Source organism: Crinia signifera, chromosome 4 (assembly GCF_055691185.1).
Source record: "Crinia signifera chromosome 4, ASM5569118v1, whole genome shotgun sequence".
Taxonomy (NCBI): Eukaryota; Metazoa; Chordata; class Amphibia; order Anura; family Myobatrachidae; genus Crinia; species Crinia signifera.
Genome location: NC_139220.1, coordinates 149,014,665 through 149,036,923, shown reverse-complemented (window position 1 = coordinate 149,036,923; position 22,259 = coordinate 149,014,665). Strand labels below are relative to the sequence as shown.

Sequence of the window (22,259 nt, the reverse complement as noted above, 5' to 3'; positions counted from 1 at the left end):
TCCCATTGTGAAGTCCACACATACCCTCACCTGTTTCCCTTTCTTCACTTTCCCATCCTCCTGACCCCAGGCCAATTTTTCTAAGTGACCATATAATACAGCCCACTATAAAGCTGGTGGGCTATTATACAATAGATAACACCCCATCCATGATTATCTATGCTTATTTCCCTATAGATAGTAAACTTGCGAGCAGGGTCCTCCTACCTTTTATTATACCCCTTTTATACCAAAAATCCCGGATCCGACCCAGCATTTGGAACAAGGATCCAAGCTGGGTCGTATCCGGGATTTACCCCATTTACACTGCAGTGCCTACCCACAGTTAGATGGGACCTCGGTCATCCCTGCCGGGACCGCTGATCACCGTGCTGGGGGCAGACCAGCACAAAGGTAAGCTGCTGGGCTGCACCCAGCCCCCGTGCACCCCCCTCCCCAGCCGTCGTCCGCGAGGTGAATGGATGCCACACACAGGCATACATTCACCTCCTCCGCTGCCACCACCGCGGCTGTCTCCAGAGTATAGCAGATAGCAGCAGAGGCTGCTGTCCACAGGTTGGATGTCCTCCATTCATGTAAACGGGAGCCCTGTCTGATGACCCAATGTACCCGGTTACACAGCCCTATACCCAGGTTAGTGTTCATTCTAGCACCCGCTAGCTTTAAAAACCCATGCAGTTTCTCTTCCCGCCTGGGGTGTTGCTGTCTGCTGTAGTGCTTCTAGCACAGTGTGGTCTGTATATCAGCGCTTATATGCAAACCAGACCTGTGCTAGACCTGTGCTAGAAGCACCAAAGCAGACAGCGACACCCCAGGCAGCGAACAAGAACTGCATGGGATTTCAAAGATAGCGGTGCTAGAATAAACACTTCCAGGTCCTAGCCGTGTTCTACCCAGGTCAAGACCTGGGTACAAGTCCACTGTAAAGGGACAGGGCATGACCCATTTACACCGCCTCTGATCCGCCGATGACCCGTTTTTTGCGGTGGTGTAAAAGGTGTATTACTGTCTCTTACTACACAGTTCTGTTTTTCTGTTTCCAGTTGTAAATTGCAGCAGAATTTGCTGCTATATATAAGAAACTGTTAAGTATCTTTCTCAGTAAACAAATGCACTCATTTGGCATCCAGTTTTATCACTATGCACATGACACAAACTCTGCCTTTCTTCCCCGACATTTCTCCCTTACTAATACCTTTTTATATGACCAATCTGCTTTCGCTACATGGATGACCCAACACTACTGTACATGTTCACTATATAACTAGTCTTTTCTCTTCCTAGAGACACACCCTGATTCTTCATTACAGTCTGTAACTCCACAAGTTCCTCAATTTCTCTAGTTTTTTTGCTAAGGCATCATGTTTATATATGTGTCCTCTCATTACCTCTTGACCTCCTGGAGCAATCATTATCCTATTTCTGCCAATCTGCACCCTTTTTTATACAATAATAATAATTATATTATTCTCTGATGCCCTGACCATTCACCCCCACTCAGCCACCACTACCTCCACTGGGAACAATTAAACCTTAAACTTTTCTTATATTTTCTCCTGTTTCATCCAAATTCCCATGAGGCTTTTCACATTTTCATTACACTGCAGCCTTACATGTCCAGTTTTTATGTATGTATATATAATCCAACAACTAGACCGCACTCACACTTAATGCCACAGCAGTGGGGTGCCCAACAAAGAGTAGAAGTACCCAAAAAATAGTCCTTTCCCAAGCCTCACGGAGTGGAATGTGGGGTATTCGCCAATACAATTTACATTTTAAATACAAATCAATATTAAGAAGTCTGCATACCTCATGTAAGGAACATTAGAACATATTCTGTTTTATGTTTGCAAATGTGCAGAAATAACTCTGGAAATGCAGATTATTATTTTTTTGGTTTATAATTTTCCAAGTCCGCTAAATTTAACGAATAAATAATAAAGAAATAAACCCCCACACATGTATACAGTATGTGTAAATGTAGGAACTATCGAGCTTAAAAGCACATGTGGTAACTGATGTTTTCCTGTTTCCTAATAAATCTGTGAGCTAGTCATAATCATGTGTGCAAGACTGCCAGTGGTTCTGTTTCTCTCAGCACACTGATTGATAGCTGTATAGATGTGTGTGTATACCAATGAATGAAGTGGCACTCTGTGTCTGAGGTACTGATGAAACAGTGAGGACTCTTTAATCCATCTACACCAACGTTTCTGCACCTTTTGCAGAAATAACAGCAGCTACTCGTCGTAGTAAACTTTCCACAAGTTTGTGTAGCACACATAGTGGGATATTGTGCCATTCCTCCTGCGGTACAGTCACCAACTGTGGTAGTGTAGAAGGGCGAGGCTATGGTGACCGCAACCTGCGCTCAAGTTCGTCCTACAGATGTTCTGTGGGGTTCAAATTAGGGCTTTGCGCAGGCCACGCTAGTCGGGTGACGCGATTTTCATCATACCACTCCATTGTAGCCCTCAAAACATGACACGTCGCATTGTCATCCTGGAACACACAATCATCGTTCCCATAGAAACACCACAACATAGGTAACATGGAGTTATCCAGAATATCTCGGTAGGTCGCCGATGTCATGTTCCCATGCACCTGTACGAGTGGGCCCACGCCATGCCAGCAGAAACAACCCTAGAACATGAACAGTCCACCTCCCAAATTTTACTGTTGGCACTACACATTCGGGTAACAGGCGTTCTCCAGGCAATCGCCATAACCACACTCTCCTATCTGATCAAAACAATGTGAAGCGTGATTCATCGCTCCATAGAACTTGTTCAGAATGGTTTGAAAAAACCTCCCACCAGTCTGCGCAAAATGTCTCTGCAGCCAGTGATTGGATCTACTTCTAGGCATCCCCACACCTTACAACAAAGTACAAAAATTTAGTGTATAAATACACAGATGAAGAGATCCCTCCACCGGCGCACACCAAGTAGAGAAATGTTACGTCCCTACTAGATGGGTAACGTTCCTCTTCTTCTCCGCCTCCGAATCGGGGATAGGTGTACTTCTCCTGATTTCCCCTTAGCTTAAAAGGCACCCGTCTCTACTCCCTTTACTGGAATTTGCTTCCTCGGTATTAGCCGTAGGTTGAAAACAGGGATAGAAGGCACAGAAATTCCGGAATATAGTGAAGTATGTTTTTAATAATAACATTTTCAGACATATAAAACATGAAATGTAAAATACATATATCACACCAAACAACAATGGGCCAGGTATTGGTAAGTAGCAAGTGGATAATTACCCTAAAAAATGGAAAACTTGGTTTAAGCAGCTCTCATTGATCGCATTCGGTTATCAAAGTTCTCTAGGTAGGCACCGGTACACCCTCTCAGAGATCCCAGGACACAGGTAAAACATCCGCGTTGCTCTCCACACAAAAACTTCCTGGGCCCCTCCGACGCGTTTCTACCTCTACTGAGGTCTTTATCACTCCTTGATCCCTGTTTGCAACCTACGGCTAATACCGAGGAAGCTAATTCCAGTACAGGGAGAAGAGACAGGTGCCTTTTAAGCTAAGGGGAAATCAGGAGAAGTACACCTATCCCCGATTCGAAGGCAGAGAAGAAGAACGTTATCCATCTAGTAGGGACGTAACATTTCTCTACTTGGTGTGCGCCGGTGGAGGGAACTCTTCATCTGTGTATTTATACACTAAATTTTTGTGCTCCATAGAACTTGTTTCCATTGCTCCACCGTCCAGTTTTTCCACTCCTTACACCAACAAAGTCTCTGTCGTGTATTGGTTTTGTGATCAGGCTTGTGAGCCGCAGCTCGACCATGATAACCGAGTGCGTTTCCTGTAATTTTATCAGCAAATGATCTGCTACGACGCTTGCTTCCATATTTATACATGTAGGAAGAGTCCATATTCACTTTGTCAGGAAGATTCCATTATTAAACCAGGGCGTCCAATGACTTTCTTCCACATAGTGTGTGTATATCTATATCTCACACACAGTATACATGGTAGCTGGTAACACTGCCCCACCACTTTGCTCACATTCAATAGCTTGCTGTGTTTCTTACATGTTTAGCATGCCTGTGAATGCCACAACAGTTTTCAAGTTCCTAGGTGCCTTGTTGTATTGCTATATGCAAGCGCCAGGTCTCTTAAATATTAAATGTGTGCATGAACTATAAAATCTTTAATATTGTACAAGGTCCCCAGCATTATGTTAGTCTAGAAAATCATAGTGTAGACCAGGAACATAGTCTCTATTATAGCTGCATTACTACCTTGGGAAATATGATGCTGGATTACCCATCCCCCTAACTGGAGCTTTATGGGCTGCTAAAGGCAGACCTAGGCAGGTCTCCACCGATACTGTGTTACAGAGCCAGAAAATGGCATCAGTGGAGACAGTGGTGTGAAGTGGATGACCAATCTTAAACCCTGCACGCGTGGGTCAATTTTAGCCACAATTGCCGGGGATATGGTCGCTGAGCCACCATATCCCCTTGTGTGCCCGGCAGCGGTTGCCAGGAGTGTGCTCCCGCGACAAGCCCCGGGTGGTCGCTGGTTGGAGGAAGCATGCTCTCCTACAATCAGGGGCTTCCACAGGCAGACTGTCTAGTTTTTATTAGCGAACATCTCTGGTTGCTGATAAAAACAGGACACTGAGCAATATGATTGCCGAGCAATATATTGCTGAGCAAGGTTAAACCACTCTTGCGCAGCGATCATATTGCTCCGTGTGTACGGAGCTTTAGGCAACAATATCTTAATTGCATTGTGATTGGCCAGCCAGCTCACATCCAAATAAACATTTTTATCCTTAAATGTGAATGAACAAAGGAGCACTGGAAAATAGGGTATCTGCATTTATGCCACAGCACTCCTTGGATAATTATTTTTTCTTACAAATTTGGAACAAAAATATTAAATTAATTAAATTGTGCTTACCGGTCATCCTTTAGGATCAGTTATGTGGTGCTTCTGATTGTCTACATGTTTTATGATTTGGCAGCCACTAGAACTGGTTTGGCATATCACTGACCATAAGTAATTTGATTTGTTCCTGGATCACCACCCTGAGGCACCCCAACAAGAGCCGGGTGACACCACAGGGTGCCTAGGCACACAGTTTGGGAACCACTGCTTCAGGTGATAGCAGAATTTTAACTGTGGGAGGCATCTTCTAATGTAGTGTGTATGTCTCGGGCTGTGTTATTAATAGCTAGCTCTTGTTGCTAAGCAATAATGAGTTTTAAACCCTCTTCCTCAGGCATGTTATATTCTCCTGACTAGTGCAATGGGCAAGCACAATAGCCCATCAGAACAGAATTCCAATGACCCTGACCAATCGTATTCCTTTCCTGCTATTAACACACACACACAAAATGGCAGAATTCATTATGTTTTCGTTTCACATGATTTTGCCGTCATTTAGGTGAGACCCATTTCTTTCAGAAAATATTGTTCATAAGGAGATGCAGACCTTATTATAGTAATCATTTTTGCAGAATCCGCAATCCATCATGTCTTTTTAAACTTTATAATTTACCCATACTATTTGCAAAAAATATATGGGCTTGTTAGAATATTGGTATTTGCAGTGCCACATGAGAGAAATGACAGGGTGCCTATCTCCATGTCCTTTACAGAATAACTAACACAGTTTATGATTAGATTTTCCTTTACTTCAACATGTTTTATTTTACTAGACATACATATTCTATTGCTCATCACACTTATGGGTGCCAGAGGACTCACCGGCAGTCGGGATTCCGACAGTTATTACCCCGACGTCGGAAATCCGACTGCTAAAAGCCAGACACACAGGCAGCGGGTATTCTGCCTCGTATATGTAGAGGGAGAATAAAATAGGTGGCGAGTGCAGAGGGTCCGCAAGGGGCTTTATTGCGCTCACCCCGCTGTCTGAGTCACGGCAGTCGTGATTCCGACATCGGGCTAATGACTGTTGGAATCCCAACTCTCTGTGTGTTATACCGGGATGCGGTCATTTGGTCTACTGCATTATGGTCGACAGTCATTAGGTCGAATCCATTAGGTCGACATGCTAAAAGGTCGACATGACTCTAGGTCGACATGGGAAAAGGTCGACATGATTCTAGTTCGAAAGGTCATTAGTTCGACAGGTCATTAGTTCGACAAGGTCATTAGTTCGACATTGTCTATGTCGACATTCACAAGGTCGACATGGAGTTTTTCACTGTTTTTTGAGCCAACATGTGCCGACAGGCGGTATTTCATGCCCTACCATCCACTAGGGCGTGGTGGGAGAATAAAATAGTGTGCCGAGCGTAGCGAGGCACCGTGCCCGACGCATCGCGAGCGCAGCGAGCGATGCGAGGGGATGCAGTGAACTTTAAACTGTGTCCATGTCGACTGTGTTGACATTCAGGTAAAAAAACAGTGAAAAACCCCATGTCGACCTTGTGAATGTCGACCTAGACAATGTCGAACTAATGACCTTGTCGAACTAATGACCTGTCGAACTAATGACCTTTCGACCTAGAATCATGTCGACCTTTTCCCATGTCGACCTAGAGTCGTGTCGACCTTTTAGCATGTCGACCTAATGGATTCGACCTAATGACTTTCGACCATAATGCAATAGACCAAATGATCCCAACCCGTTATACCACACCCTCTATTGCTCATCACAATTATCACTCGCCTGTAACTAAAATGCATTCAGACAAATACAGACTCAACACGCTCTTGTGTACATTACATGTGCATATTTACTCACACTATGAAACTGGCTATTTGCAAAGGACAATTTTGAAATCAATTAATATTAGCACAATGAACATCCGATTTTATTCAGAATATTTTTTTATTCTTTGATACGGAAAATGTTTTATATTTGATAGCAGTGTGTTACTAGGCAACAAAGCTCATCAATGTAACTTGACAGTTATGTGATTGTTCTGATTAACACTGCAACAGAGGCAATGATCTTTAATGATCAATGCAACAGTGGCTAGAGATTTAGGCAATGTGATGTCTAACAGAATTGCACTTTTTTTTTTTTTAAATGTAATTAGAAAAATAAACAGAACTTGGAAGCACTGTTCTGTGTCAGAGACAGTGATGGCTATGGAAGGATAGTTGCGATTTTTCAGCAGTATTGTTCAGGCATGTGGGCGTTTGGCACAGATATTTTTTCATTATATTTTTAAACGTGGCTATTTCATAAAATCTATGTAGTGGATTTTTAGAATTTTTTTTCCCTGGGATCTCTTAAACCATTAATATTCAAGGAAAAGGAGTAAGATCAGTTTGTTACAGTGCTTTGTAATCATTTGTGTGCATTCATCTCAAAACGATGAAAAATACAACTTGATTGTAGTGTTTTGGGAATTGTGTTTGTCATATACTATTGGAATGCTGTCATTAGGTCAACAGTCAAGGTTGACCACTATTGGTTGACAGTGAAAATGTCGACACATGAAAAAGGTTGACACACATAAGTGCAACATGGTCAAAATGTCGACATGGAAAAAGGTGGACTTGAGCTTTTCCTGATTTTTATTATTTTATAAAAGGACATGTTTAGCAGACAGTTATAAAATAGCATAACTTATGATTGGTATTAAGTCCATCATCAGCAGTTTAAAAATTGGCTGTAATTTAGGTTACATTGATTTTGGCAAGTTTTAAAGGTAACTACTAATACTTTTTAATACGAACTAACCTTAGAAGTCAGTACATTGAAACAGCAGCTCATGTGTGCTGGCATCCACTGCCTACACTTTTATCTCATTAGCAAGGATTAAGGCAATTGCTTTTAAAAGTAAATTTGTACCAGATATCTTTGTCATGCCCAGTGAGCACATGTGGGATACTAATCACTTCTTCCCCTAGTATTAGTAATTTCCTTCTCTGTTATTTTCAAGGGGGGGGGGGGGGGGGTTGTTTCTACTGAATATGGTCAAAATAGTACAGTAGCTCACGTATTTAACATAAGATGCTAATATGGGTTTGCATTTTCAAACTAAAGCTGATGTCTGTAGAGAACATTTATTTCAAGCCTCTGTTTTATGCGTCAGAACAGGTCATTGTTTCTTAACTTCTGTATCTCTATGTGCCTCAAGAAGCAGCTTCATGTAATGAAAGGCATAGCGCGCACCATTCTAGCGAGATCTTTTTATTAATTTTTTATGCTTTATTTTTAGGTTTATCACTTAGAAGAATTTTTACACTATCACAGGATAAAAAAAAGGACAATGTGTTTTTTTTTAAAGACCTTTTTTCTTTATTGAAGCATGAAATGGAAATGAGGAAATGTAGATACAAGCATGAAAATGCACAATGCAAGCATGAAATGGAAATAAGAAAATGTAGATCTATAATATAGGAAACAACTCTGAATCACATAAGGTGCATAAAATAAACAGAAAAATAAAATAAAAGACAAAACAAAGGAGGGATAGGGGAAAGGAGACACAGATTATATGGACCACATGAGAACGTAGCAGGTCCAAAAGATCTCTCCAACTTAAATTCTTAAAACCTGATAGAATGTGATCACTTTTATTGCAATTGGAATATCTTTGGACCAGGGAGAAAATATAGAGCAGGGTTTTTTCTAAATTGACAGAAAAAAAATCAAATTTCCAGATACTGCTTTGGCAGTAGTCCAAAGGTCCCCTAGGGTCAGATACAAGGACATCATCCACTAAAGATGACATCTTAACCATTTTACCCACAATTCAGATCCCCAAAAGTTTGACCAACCTCTTAGATATATACTTCCTCACAACTTTCTCCAGGATCAGAGCAGGTTAAAACATCCTTAAAACTGGTGACTATATAATTGGGTCCATCCATTTATCACTAAACACCATATGGCCTTTTATTGTCATTATTACTGTTTTTAACACTGTCAATTGATATTATTAAATATTGTTATATTGTTTAAGCGCTGCTTTTCTTTATTTAATTTTTTTCCTCATTTGGGAGCTAACTACTCCCATAAGCAGCTGCTTTTTGATCAAACAACTCCTGGTAAGCGCTCTATACTAGCCTTGGCTAGTTTTTTCTCCCTCTTAGATATCTGAGACCGGAGTCAAGGACCAAACTGAAAAGCAAGGGCAGTAGGAGACAATCCTGTATTGTACCTAGAGACATAAGCTTATCACCAATACTGTCATTAATTACCAAGAGCATAGATCAGTGGTTTCCGACCCTGGTCCTCAAGTACCCCCAACAGTAAACGTTTTGCAGGTCTCCACACAGAATCACAAGTGCTATAATTAGTGTGCCTGAATAATGAGTGCACCTGTCGGGTGACCTGGAAAACGTGCACTGTTGGGGGTACTTGAGGACCAGGGTTGGGAACCACTGGCATAGATGGTGTAAAAGAATTTAAGCTGGGACCAAACCCCAATCTAACCACAATATCCTATCGATAAGGATAAGAGCCACTATGAAAGGCCTCTGTATCGTCATGGCTTAATAACATGTAGCGGATGGTCAGGGACTAGCTAAAAACACTGCCACAGTAGCAGTACGAATCCACTCAAAATAATGCCGCCTTCTGACAAAGCCAAGTTTATTGTTCATTAGTACATCAGATGCAAAAGTCTCTCTTAAAAGTTTATAGTGCTCTGCAACATATTCACCAGGTTTGGGAGATTTATTCCAATAGAGAGTTGGCTATAGCTTGGGCTATCTTGGTTTTAGTGATATCAGCCTCTAGGATATGTCTGCGTGCTGTGATTTTATCGGAATAGTCCTCTTAGAACACTGCGGCATGTCAGAGCTTTTTGTATATAGAGTAGTTGTATGGTGCTACATAGCAATGACTTTTGAGTGATTTAGCCATTATCTCCCAATTCTATTACCCAAACAGAAAACCTTTGTTTAGTATAGTCTAACTTCAACCAGGCCTGGTAAAAGGAAGAAGCTGTCCAGTAATCTTATTACAATTGCCATAAGTGGTGTGTGTGCGTGTGTGTGTGTATGGTGGTCAGATCAGAGAAATAGTGGTGAATTCAGTTAGTGGTAAAATTTAAAAAGTTTACCATGATTGACGCTTTTGTGGCTTTTTTGCTATAAAAACTAGCTTCAAATGGGAGTGTATTATGATTCAAGTATGAAATCGATTCTCCTATTAAATTGCAAAAACAGAATTGTGTGCACATTCATGGTTCACCTATTAAATTGCAAAAACAGGATCACTGTGAAAATTGTCGCTGGCAGTGAAAAGGGAAAAGAGGTGATTCTGCCTGTTACCCCCAGAAAAACTTTTGTTTAGTATACTGTAGTCTAACTTCAACCGGGCCTGGGAAAGGAGGAGGCTGTCCAGTAATCTTTATAGTATTGCCATAAACTTAGAAACACTTTCAAGTGTGTCTCTAAGCTTGCTCTGCAGTACAGTGTGCAGTCGGCGGGAAAACTGGCATTAGTCCAGCTTGGCCCACGTACATCCAGCGGAGCTCATCCAAACTCCTGGGCACAACTTCTTCTGCAACAGGTACTTTTCCTGGTGGCCCTCTGCCATGCTCATCTTCACCACCATGTTTGCTGGCCACAGGGATGCCTTCAGCATGCCGTGATTCCCTCCATTCTCTGGCCATGGGCACAACCATCTTGGATCAGGTAACATGACCTTTCACAGCCAATTGTTACCTGACATTGACATTACTGCGTAGTCCCAATCCATCAGTGCAATGTTCCATTTTATATGCAGCAGAGGATTTAAACTGTACCCATGGGAACCAAGTGGCGTGAAGTCCTTATGCTTCTCCACCCCTATGTGTAGGTCTTCCTTATCCATATAGAGGTCCAATCTATTAAACCATTCCGTCAAGGAAGGAGGGGTCAGTGATTTCCACCGAACAGGAATAACCACTTTTGCTGCACTATTAACAAATTTAAGCAGTTATTTTTTTATAAGACGATAGCGGCCCAGGATACAAGTTCAATAGAGGGGTCCGAGGGAAGTACACTGTCCAAGACCAGCACTGAAAGGGAAATAACTTTCTCCCAAAAGACGGTCCCACCAAATATGAAGGAGCGATCCCACAGGAGAATTGTAACACCAGTAACTGGACACAGCTGAAAACATTTTAGCCAATACTTGGGGACATCTATACCAGCAGGAGATTACTTTATAGTGAGTTTCAAGTACTGAATAACTAATGGAGCTAGCAAATGAGTTGTCAAAAATCTTAAACCAGTCTTGTGGGGAAAAGAAGACCTGCAAGTCACGTTCTCAAAAATTTGGGAGGTTCTGGGTAAGCGTTGTCAATCAGCAATCTATAACATACAGAGAGTAGATGCGGAGGGAATGTAGTAGCTATTCACAGACCCTCAAAAGTCATCAGTGGTCTAATGCAGGCCAAGTGTGCATCTCGGCTTTGCACAAAGTGTTTGAGTTGCAGCCGGCAGGGCCCATTTTGTTCCGCAAGGTATGGAAAGGCAACCTCTTTCCCGAGTCCACCAGCTGGCTGATGCTAGAGACTCCCCGTGCTGTCCAGTCCTTAAACAAAGAACCAGAGGAACCTGGCAGAAAATCAGGATTATCAAATAGAGGAGTCGGTGATGAAAAAGGGGAAGTAATCCAAGGATGCCTCATCATTTTGTTCCTTCTGGTTAAAGTGGTGTCGTTTGTAAGGTGAGACAAGAGAGACACTTTGGAGCACCATATATAAGTGTGTAAGGCCCTAGAAGCAAAGTAATTCTGCAAATGAACCCACTGCCTTGTAGTGTCTGCCCTCGTCCAGTCCCCTATCCTTCCTAACATAACTGCATCATAATATGTAGGGAAATCCCCCCCCCCCCCATTCTTGTGCCTAAATAGCATACTTTGCTTAAAATTAGGTCTCTGTCCACCCCAAATGAAATTCCTTAGCCAGGTTGTACATAATTCAGTAAACAATTGCTATGGCATGTGTGGTATGTGTATAGGGAGTATCTAAAACGGGTACAAAACCCTAGGCAACACATTCATTTTAATCACACTGACCTGCCCAAACCAGGAGAAAGTCTTATTGGTCCAAGTCTTATTACCTTTGAACTTATCAGCTTTCATATGTCCCTATCTAAAAGGACACCAAGATATTTTAGGTTAGAAGTATTCCATGTGAATGCGAATGAATGACCTAGTGCATCAACTGACTGAGAGGGCACTCTCAAATTAATCAGGGCCGGATTTGAATACTTGATGTTAGACAAAACACCAAAACGTTGAAATTGAGCTACTGGTTTCGGAATTGAGATAATCGGGTTGGCTGGATACCACTGCTAAAAAGTCGTCGGCAAAAAAAAAAACAGCTTTTGCTCCACCCCGCCCCCACCCACACACACACCAGTAGACTTGTCACATTAGCTCTAATAGCAAGAGTTAAAGTCTCCATGGATAGGACAAAAATCAGGGGTGGTTAGCGGGCAGCCCTGTCTTGTGTCATTTCTAGCAAATTCATTTTTATAGACCATTGAAGGCACTTTTAACCATTTGCCATAAATGTATAGTTTTTCGCAGCTAATTGAGCTCCATTAGCATGTAAGGAGCGTTGCTGCTTAGTATAATAATTATTTCTGATACTTTTTTTATTTTTAGGATTTATGTTTTTAAACTTTTTGTTGTCTGCAATTTTAAAAACATATTTGATTTTTTAATTTAGTTTATCCCCGGCATTAGTTTGATATTTTTGTGATATAATAAAGCAATTGAATTTTACATTATTGACTTCTCATTGTAATGCGCAGCTCATACCAATAGCAGTGTTTACATAGATACGGTGTAAGACTGCATGATCTCACTAGACAGACTAATTGCAAGTTTAGGTCTCCCCTTTCATATGTGTAAAGCTGGGTACACATATGTACAATCGTCGGGCCGTTCTTCCGATCTGCGGACGAACGGCCGTTCGATTGTATATATGTGTACGCTGTCCCGATCCCTTCGTTGCGATCGATAAACGGCCAAAAACGCTCTTGGCCGTCCACGGTCGGTCGGTCGCAGGTTCTTTGCTGCTTAATATTCTTCCGACAGGACGGCTCCATATCGAAAGAAAAGTGACATGTGTACGCACGTTCGATCGATATGCAGCCCGTTCCTGCGATCATTCCTCCCAAAAGCAGCACGCCCATGTGGGTGTTGACTAGCTGCGTCATCCCTCCATCAGCGCAGCATGTAAACAACAGGAAGTCTTCTCCCCCGTACTTTCCGCGCCATGCTGTTAAAGAATATTCGTTGTGTGTGCATTCCTTTTGAAATAAATAATCGTTGTGTGTGCATTCCTGACAGATATAGTTATAGAAGATAGATAGATAGATAGATAGATAGATAGATAGATAGATAGATAGATAGATAGATATGTGATGTTCATTGTTCTGCATAAACACTTAACATTTATTAAGAAATACTGACAAAAAATACTGTGAACACTTTGTTTATTTGGGTGGTCGGACCTGAACAGAGTATATCACATACAGGTGCTTGCATTAAGGTGTAGCAGGAACGCCCACCCACCCAAAAAACATAAAAACACATTTGAACATGGTGGTGTATGTAGTGGAAAGCGGTCCCACGGCAGCAACGCATCACATGGGAACATCCCGGCCTGCTCACATGTGATGCGTTGCTGCCGTGGGACTGCTTGCCATGACATAAGTGCCACGTGTGAAGGTTTAGCAGGAAAGCCCACCCATCCAAAAAACATGCAGTATATCAGCTGTGGTACCTGCCAAAATCTAAATGTACAAATGGACATATTTTCTCTATACAGGTGCTTGCGTTAAGGTGTAGCAGGAACGCCCACCCACCCAAAAAACATAAAAACACATTTGAACATGGTGGTGTATGTAGTGGAAAGCGGTCCCACGGCAGCAACGCATCACATGGGAACATCCCGGCCTGCTCACATGTGATGCGTTGCTGCCGTGGGACTGCTTGCCATGACATAAGTGCCACGTGTGAAGGTTTAGCAGGAAAGCCCACCCATCCAAAAAACATGCAGTATATCAGCTGTGGTACCTGCCAAAATCTAAATGTACAAATGGACATATTTTCTCTATACAGGTGCTTGCGTTAAGGTGTAGCAGGAACGCCCACCCACCCAAAAAACATAAAAACACATTTGAACATGGTGGTGTATGTAGTGGAAAGCGGTCCCACGGCAGCAACGCATCACATGGGAACATCCCGGCCTGCTCACATGTGATGCGTTGCTGCCGTGGGACTGCTTGCCATGACATAAGTGCCACGTGTGAAGGTTTAGCAGGAAAGCCCACCCATCCAAAAAACATAAAAACACATTTGAACATGGTGGTGTATGTAGTGGAAAGCGGTCCCACGGCAGCAACGCATCACATGGGAACATCCCGGCCTGCTCACATGTGATGCGTTGCTGCCGTGGGACTGCTTGCCATGACATAAGTGCCACGTGTGAAGGTTTAGCAGGAAAGCCCACCCATCCAAAAAACATAAAAACACATTTGAACATGGTGGTGTATGTAGTGGAAAGCGGTCCCACGGCAGCAACGCATCACATGGGAACATCCCGGCCTGCTCACATGGGATGCGTTGCTGCCGTGAGACTGCTTGCCACGACATGCACCATGCTTCTGGCCTCCAAATAAACAAGAAGGAGAAAAAAAGTTAAATAAAGTACACAAACTATTTTTTGACTTTACAATGCAAACCGTTATAAATTTTTTCGTATAAAGAGTGTACTACTGCTACGCCTTTTTGGATTTTTGAAATTTTTTGGGCTACGGTATGGACTTTCCCGCTAAGTTCTTGTAGACATTTATGGACTTGTGTCATGTTTTCTTGCATTGTGCTTTCGTCGCTGGACGTGTCAGGTGATGGTGTGTTCTTCTCCCCCTCTGCACTGACATCTGAAATCTCGATGATATCTATAATAAGTACAGATAAAGAAAGGTTTACCTTTCCACAAATGATACGTCACTATCCCATAAAGATGATTTGCAGTATACACTCACCATCTACACTGCTGGTGATCGCAATCACTTGGTGGCCCTCTGCGGTCCCTTCCATCGGCTGCGCAGCCTGGATATCATCTATAGTGACAAGGTAAAGTGACATATTACTACCCCTTGTTGTGTGTATAAAACATGTGTTCTGTTGGTGTGCTGGTACAAAACCTTACCTGTTGTACTCTCCTTCTTTATTTTTAGGTTGGAGGCCCTGTCTCTGCCTTCCTCATGTCTTCTCCTGGGATGGATTTCCTCTGAGTAAAAACAAGCAACATGTCAGCAAAACACACAAAATGTAATGGATCATGACAGTATATTAATAAAGCTACCTAGGGCATTGGACTCACTTCTTTTAATAATTCCACGAATTTTCTTGAGCTTGGCCTGCTCCTTGTGCTTCAGGTCCGACCACCGTTTTTGGAGCTGGTATTTGGACCTTCTTTTCCCAAACTTCTCCTTTATCTCCTTGCATACACGCTGCATAATAATTTCTTTTCTATAATTTGTCTTGGGGTATGTTTTTCTCGAACAATCGTAGTCCCTTCTATCCAGCATTTTGACCATCAGTTCCACCTCTGCAGATGACATGGCGGATGCGCGCGTCACTTTTTTCTCCTTGTTGTCAGCGATTTCTTTATCTGTTGTTATCAGTGCAGAATTGGAAAACAAAGGTTCTGTAGGTTCTGTACTGGCCTCCCCCATATGCGGTGGCGCCAGACCCTCCGACATGGCTCCTCGATGTCCCGTGTCTGTGTGACGCGAAGCACGTGCGTGGGGCGGAGATTCGTGTGCTCATCCAATCACTGTGTTTCAAGCCACGTTCAGCACGAAAGAATATTCCGTCGTTGCTGTTGGATTGATCGGAGCAGCGCAGCGAATTTTCCGGACTGTATCGACAATTATTTCGGTGAGTATTAACACAAAATGTGTAGTTTTCTATGACAGGGACTTCAATCTGTGGGCCATGGGTATGCTGGGGCTTGTAGTGACCGTGTATCCTATGTCCCACAGAGTTTCAACTCCTGTACTATAGCTACAGTATATCTAGTGTCCCACAGACTGAACACCTGTACATTAAATGGTTTATGGTGTAATAATATGCCTTTTTATTTTATTTTTTGGAACAGAAATTCAACCATGGCAGAAAAAAATGTCGAATTTATGAAGGACTTCATTGAGGCCTACAGGGATCAGAATTGTCTCTGGAATACCAAATCCAAAGACCATTCGAATCGGCAGAAGAGGCTATCTGCTCTGGAGGAGCTGGTGAGGGTGAGCCAGACCTACTACCCCACAGCAAATGTAGAGTGGGTCCGGACTCGGATCGCTAATATGAGGACCGTATTTAAAAAGGAACTAAATAAGGTGGAGTCCTCAAAGCGGTCTGGGGCAGGGGCAGACCAAGTCTATGTGCCCAGGCTGTGGTACTACGACCTGCTGGCCTTCACGGTGGACCAGGAGCTGCCCAGGGATTCGGTCAGCAACACTACAAGGAACCAGCCTGCCCCCTCCACCTCCGCGTGCAACCAAGAGCTTTCTGATGACACCATTTGCGGCACAGTAAGTAGACGTATTTTATTTTAAAAAATTTTTTTTAAACCAGATAAATATAACAGCAAGTACAGTATAAAAATTGTGAACATGTAAAATGAAAAGGGGGGGTATCGCCCCCTGCAACTGACCTCTCTGTTGGGCACAACAGAGAGGTCAGTTGCAGGGGGCGATACCCCCCCTTTTGGTTATACATCGTCAATTTGACCTTCTCTGTGGCCCTAATTCTGGTTCTTCTCAGTGGTGGAGGTATACTGTTATCCGCCTGAGAACACAGTGATCAATATTCAGACATCGCAAGTGCATTTACCACATTTTTTGTATTTGGAACTTTTGGTTGTCATTGGTAATCCCTGGTATCTACACTGTTGTAGTCTTTCTGGCGCGGATTATTGTAATATTTTTTGTTGTCTAAAATTAACGGAATAATATCATTCTGCCAATCCACAGCGCCAACACCAATAAAATACTGCATGTATTCATCCCTGTTAATTTAGCACGCATAGATGCATTTCTGGTGTTTAAATTAGTATTTGGTATGTCTGGTATCTAAATAATTAGTTTCCAGAGATGCCAGTCATAACGCCTCTTCAACTAGCTCACTTTCATCCATGGCAGCAACATGGTGGTGTATGGGCTGCGTTCTTCTGCGTAGATATAAAAATATATGGAAGTCTTAAAAATCGATAGTGATACATCATTGTCATCTTGTTTTGTTACAGCCATCGCTATTTGCCGAGGATGAATCTTCGGCATCGCTGGAGGTGGCATCACAGCTGCCTTCACCGGCCCTCTGCTCCACCCCCACACCAACCGCCACGACCAGCGCTGAACCGCAAACAAGCGCTCAACCTCCAGCAGAAGCGCCATCAAGAAGAGGGCGCAAAAGGCCGAGGCAGACTCCAGATGCTGCGGACGTGGCAACCACCAAGATCCTGGAGTCTGCCAACAGATTGATGACCATGGATGAGGATGATGCGGACCGGGTGGGGAGTGTATTAGCTGACAATTTGCGAAAGTTGGACCCGGCTACAAGGGTGGAGGTAGAGCGCATATTTTATGAGACGCTGTACCGGGCCCGTGTGGGGACTCTGTCCCGGCACACACGTCTCACCGATGAGACCCCTCTGCCTAGGGTTGAATTTCAACCCATCAGCCCAGCTCCTATACCCCAACAAGCGGTATTTCACCCGGTGCAATATCCGCAGTATCAACATTTACAGCCACCAACTGGGCAAAGGCAGCACCAACCGGCAACGTTGGCTAATACGCTCCCACCAGGTCCACCTGGTGGCCCCTTCCAGAGTTTATTGGAAAGTCCATCTCCCTCCCAACCACCGATGGATACAGGGGATTATGGGGTGGGACAAGTTTACCACCATATGTAAATATTTTATATAGTTTATTTAAGTGCATTATTGTTTTAAATATTTTTATGTTTAAGTATTTCTTTATTATTTATTTACTTGTTATTTATGTTATATTTTTTATAAGTTTATAAGTTAATAATTTATATAAAAATAAAAAATTCTGTAATCTAGTTGGTGTCCGTGTGAAAATATCATTTACCATGCAGGGTGACTATAGGGCACAGATATACATACGTACAAAGTACCAGGAGAAATTGGCATAGAAATAGGTGTGGTGGAGCAACTACTTGCTAGTACATAAACACCAGTACTGGGTACAGTCTGCACTCCAGGTGCCGTGGCATTGTGCCCTCCAGGAATGCCTGGCACCTGAGTACTACCACTCACTTGCCGTGATTCGGCCTCCACCTCCCCCTCCTTGCTGCAAGAAGACGCAGAGGACAACTTGTGCGGAACTGTGAGTATACAAATTTTATTGGCAAAATATGGATTATTACACACCAAAAAACAATATATTTACAATGACAAAAAGGTACATTTTTAAGCAATCATGTCATTCTGCCACTCCACAGCCCCAACACCATTGAAATAATTCAAGTACTCGTCTCTTGACAACTTTGCTTGCGTTGATGCATTTCTGGTGTTTAAATTAGTTGCCAAAGCTGTCAGACCAATAGGCTCGTCAACAACTTGGCTCTCATCCACTGTAGCCCCCAGTTGTTGTGTGTGCACCGCTTTTCTGCGCAGGTAGTTGTGCAGCACACAACAGGCCAGCACCACTTTGTCAATCTTATCTAGGCGCAGATTGATGGGACTGTGAAAAATTCTGAATTTATTACTCAGAATCCCAAACGCATTTTCAACCACTCGCCTGGCACGTGACAGGCGATAGTTAAAAATGCGTCGTTCCCTGTTCAGCGCCCTTTGTGGGTAGGGTTTAAGGACATTAGGGTGCAATGCAAAGGCCTCATCCGCCACAAAAACAAAGTTCAAACCGTGCTCATTTTCAGTCCGCTCTGGCAGATTCAGTTCATTTTTTTTCAGTTGGTCGTGGAAAAAGGTATTCTCCAGGGCTCCTCCATCTGAAACTCTACCATTTTTCCCAATGTCCACAAATACAAACTCGTATCGGGCATTAGCGATGGCCATTAGAACAATGCTGAAGAACCCCTTATAATTATAATAAAAAGATCCACTCTTTGCAGGGGGCATGATCCTGACGTGTTTGCCATCGATAGCTCCACCACAATTAGGGAAATTCCATAGATCACGGAAATCACGTGCAATATTTTGCCACTCCTCCTTGGTCGATGGAAACTGCAATATAAAAGTATATGCGTATTAATAATCTGTTTGGTTGATTTTAGACCCATCAGCCCTCCCCCATTGCAGCCTCAAAGCTATTACCCGCCTTATCAAAAAGACCCCCCACCCACTGGTGTAAAAGATTAAATCAACAGGCATTGTAAAGATATACATGTAGGGTACAGGTATGTGCACAGCTATACATATGGGGGACATGTATGTAATTTCCATATTTACCTTCATGTATTTGTCCTGAAGAACTTGGACGATGGCATCACAGGTGTCTGGTATTATCAACCCCAGCGCTTGAGATGAGATTGCGGTGGTGAATCTCAGGTCGGCAAGGGTCCTGCCTGTTGCCAGGTAACGCAGCGTTGCCACCAGTCTCTGCTCTGCAGAAATGGGCCTCCTGAAATAGGTGTCCTCTCTCTCTATTAAAGGGGTAACCAGTGTCAGCAGCTCCATAAAGGTAGCGTCATCCATACGGAGATAATTCCTGAAATCATCAGGATTGTTCTCCCGTATCTCCTTTAGCAATGGCATGTGGGAGAAGGTGTCTCTCCTCAGAAGCCAGTCTCTGGTCCAGCAGCTCCGATTCTTGGTCCTTTTTCTTTTTTTAATAGCCCGCAATCTAATGGCCATAGCAGCCAAAATGCACGCACGAGCCTTCCTTCTCCTCAAGCTCATGATTAAAAAGGCCCAAATGCACCGATAGACGAACGAACGTACGTATATCCAGTACAGCTAGCAATGATCTGAATAGTCACGGCTCTATTCACTGTACTACACGAACGATTCTTTGTTCCGTGATCACGCCTCGTTTTGGTATGCTCTTTTAAATCCAGCCCATTATGATAATGTTGTGTACATTTTTATCGTGCGAATAGCCAGAACGGGAGAGTGTGTACGGTGGTACAATCTTTTTCTTGCGATTGTTTGGACGGGAGTACATCGGACGTCGCAAGTACAATTGTACATATGTGTACGCGCAGATCGGTCGTATGTTTCGGACGGCCGAACGTGTATTCGGTCGATCGAACGGTCGCAAGAAAAATTAAATTGTACATATGTGTACCCAGCTTAAGTTTTGCAGGTAAGAAAAGTCTGTATTTCCCCTCAGTACAGAATATATATTTGCAAAATAGTTTTCTTTTTCTGCATGCACATCACTGCCACTTTTGCAGTGCTCATTCAAGAGTTGAGAATCTAGACTTTTAAGCAAGTCAGTTATGATATTTTTGATAATCACTTCTTTCAATTCTGTTTTGCCCTTTAAATTAGTGCCACTTTAAATCTAGCGGTTAAACCGTTGAAATCATGGTGATGACTGAAATTTGGGATACAGGCTTCACACAGATATTCCAGTAGATATTGCCTCATTATGTACACATTTTGAGAATGCATAGAACATTTGCCATAACCATATCCTGCTATTCTTCTTTATTAGTTAGTCATTTAAAATATTTAAATATTCATGGTAAACCTGTACATTGAGTTTTGTTACCTGGGATCAATAGCTGCTGTAGGCTATTATTAACCGCAAATGTAACATCTGCTACAAGGCAATATTTAGCTGTAACTGGTTTGCTTTGAGGATATCTGAATAACTGCACACAGCCTAAGGCCACGTTGTCCAACATCCAGAGTACGTATTGCACCATATGTTCTATTGCAGACGTTGGAATTCTTCAGAATCCATATGTGTATAGATATCAAAATAAAAGAATAAGTGGCGATATCCCTATTTTCAGACTTTTTTTTTCAACTGTAGCAATGTTTTTCACCATTTTGTGAAGCATTGCTGCGTAGTGGAATAAACAACTTTAAAAGTGTGGCTTATGCCTAAAATGGACTGTAGGATATGTATGTAAAATATTATTGTGTGTTTATTAGCTTTCAAAATGCTAGTTCCTTCCCTTTTATCAGCAATAACATCATGGCTAACCGCTATCAGTCTTGGTTGGAGATTTATGGGGTGTACGCATGCTTCGATTTTGACACGTTTTTAATTAGATCGAAATTGAACAGTGTTTAGCTGCATTCAATCCCAATGCGCAGCCCCGCGGCACCGGAAATCAAAGCAGAAGTAGACTTGGCAGGCAAGTCCTTTTTGGCTTCTATCTCCAGATCGAATACAGTGTAATGCTGCTCTATGCAGCATTCCCCCTCCCTCTCCCCACGTGCCGTCCTTCCCGCCCCCCTGTTAAATGCCGGCACCTGCCAGCTGTCTGTTTATCTCTCTCCATGTTATCACGTTTGAAGCTTAGTTCATCTAGCTCTGTTTTAGATAAATGATGGCTTGATGTTGATTGTTACTAGGGGCAACTACTCTAATTTATCTCTCTCTGGAAGGTCTGATTCATGAGTGGTGCTAGTATGAGTGGTGGAAGAGCTGTGGGGGTACTGCATTGTGTGGACTAAAGGGGTATGGTGAAGGGCCATGGCCCAGTCATCGTTGTTTAACCCTCTTTTCTGTTATTTCTGCTGGCGTGGTCCAGCCAACAGCACCACTACTGGGATGAGCCCCAGCCACGGATGGGGGATGATCCCATCACTTTCAGAGGGACTATGCTTCCATTCAGCTCTTTCTTTAATGAAAATGAAAACCAGCTTACCTGGAACACTATTTTTTGTAAACTCCATAAAGCTACCCAATGATGAAATGAGATATAATATTGTACTTAGGGTGAATGATAATAAAGTCAGAGTGACTGTAAAAAAAAAAATTGTTCACAATTATTGGTAAACATGGATGTTGCTGAACAAAAGACATTAATACCTTCAAGTAAAATGGTTAATATTGCAGGTACTTTTTGTGTGTATGGCCTATTGATAATTAAAAACAATGGTTGCTTATGGCATTCTCAGAGTGCTGTGCAGTTTTGAACTATATTGCTACACATATCCAAAACCTATTGTCCTATTATTGTGATTTAGGGGGTTATTCAGACTTGTTTGCAAAGGTGAATTTTTAAAAATGGTCAAAACCATGTGCGCTGCAGGTAGGTCAGATGTAAAATGTGCAGAGAGATTTAGATTTGGTTGAGTTTTGTTTCTGTGCAGGGTAAATATAAAATTTTTACACTGCA

General features: G+C 42.6%; 1 protein-coding gene across 2 annotated transcripts in view; it reads left to right on the top strand.

Annotated features, from left to right (window-relative positions):
- DOCK4 (dedicator of cytokinesis 4) overlaps positions 1 to 22,259 on the top strand; it is a 357,536-nt gene that overhangs the window by 77,403 nt on the left and 257,874 nt on the right. The gene's annotated exons all lie outside the window — the stretch shown is intronic.